This window comes from Thermobia domestica, chromosome 3 (genome assembly GCF_964235325.1).
Source record: "Thermobia domestica chromosome 3, izTheDome1.hap1.1, whole genome shotgun sequence".
Lineage (NCBI taxonomy): Eukaryota > Metazoa > Arthropoda > Insecta > Zygentoma > Lepismatidae > Thermobia > Thermobia domestica.
The window spans coordinates 68,707,000-68,708,112 of NC_137456.1; positions in this window are offsets into that span (position 1 = coordinate 68,707,000).

Consider the following 1,113-nt stretch of genomic DNA (forward strand, 5'->3'; position numbering starts at 1 on the left):
CGTATGTTTCACGACTTTTGTACACACGGCGCGATGCCGTTCACTTCACGGCGTGTAGTGTGAAAGAAGCCTAAAGTTAAGACTGATATCGAAGTACACTCTCAGGAAACTCTTTATTATGAAACTAGCAAGACTAAAATATATAATGTAGTTAATGAGATATAACCCTATATTAAGATAACATCTTAAACTTCAATATTTCTTAGTTGTAATATTGTTCAAACATAATAAGCTATATATCAAACTGATGGCAAAGATCGAGCTGAACTATGCTGATGCGTAGTTTCCGAAACAAATCGACACTTTTATGACGCTAAATAGTATGTCGTCCGTTGAAAATACCACTGTAATAGTAATTGATAGTACTGTTGGAACAGATTGTTTCTATACAGTACTAGCCTGCGGCTAGCTGCGGGACTTACACCCAGACTCCTGCGTCTGCTCGATCTACGGCTTCGCACCTCACATTCCAGGCTTCGCTTCCGTTCTCCGAACACCAAAAATATGTATAAGGCGCCATAAGGCATTATTCTTTGCGAAATATTTAAACCCCTTCCATACTTAGAACACATTTCAATCAAAGTTTAGTGATAAAAAACGCTTTTCGTCTCTTTTCAAAATTTACGAGTATTTCAAATGGTTCACCCCTTTCGCCATGATGACGAGATTGATAATCTTTAAGTCATGTTTATATATTGAACAAAAACGTTAGAAATTGCTTCCTTCCCTCGTTTAAGTGGAATTTCCGGAAACGTTATGCCGGGCTGAGGCAGTCTCCATCCTTTTTCTTCAAACCTTTCTACATTCCTTTATATATATATATATATATATATATATATATATATATATATATATATATATATATATATATATATATATATATATATATATATATATATATATATATATATATATATATATATATATATATATATATATATATATATATTAGGGTGGTCCTTAATTTTCGATTTTCGAATTTCTTTGCTCCCAACCCCTAAATCGGTTCCATGTCGGACCAAATTAATCTATGAAAAAAATGGGCTCAATCGAAGAATATTTAACCGACCCCCAAGCGACCTAAACATCGGAATGCATTTGCAATGTATAGTA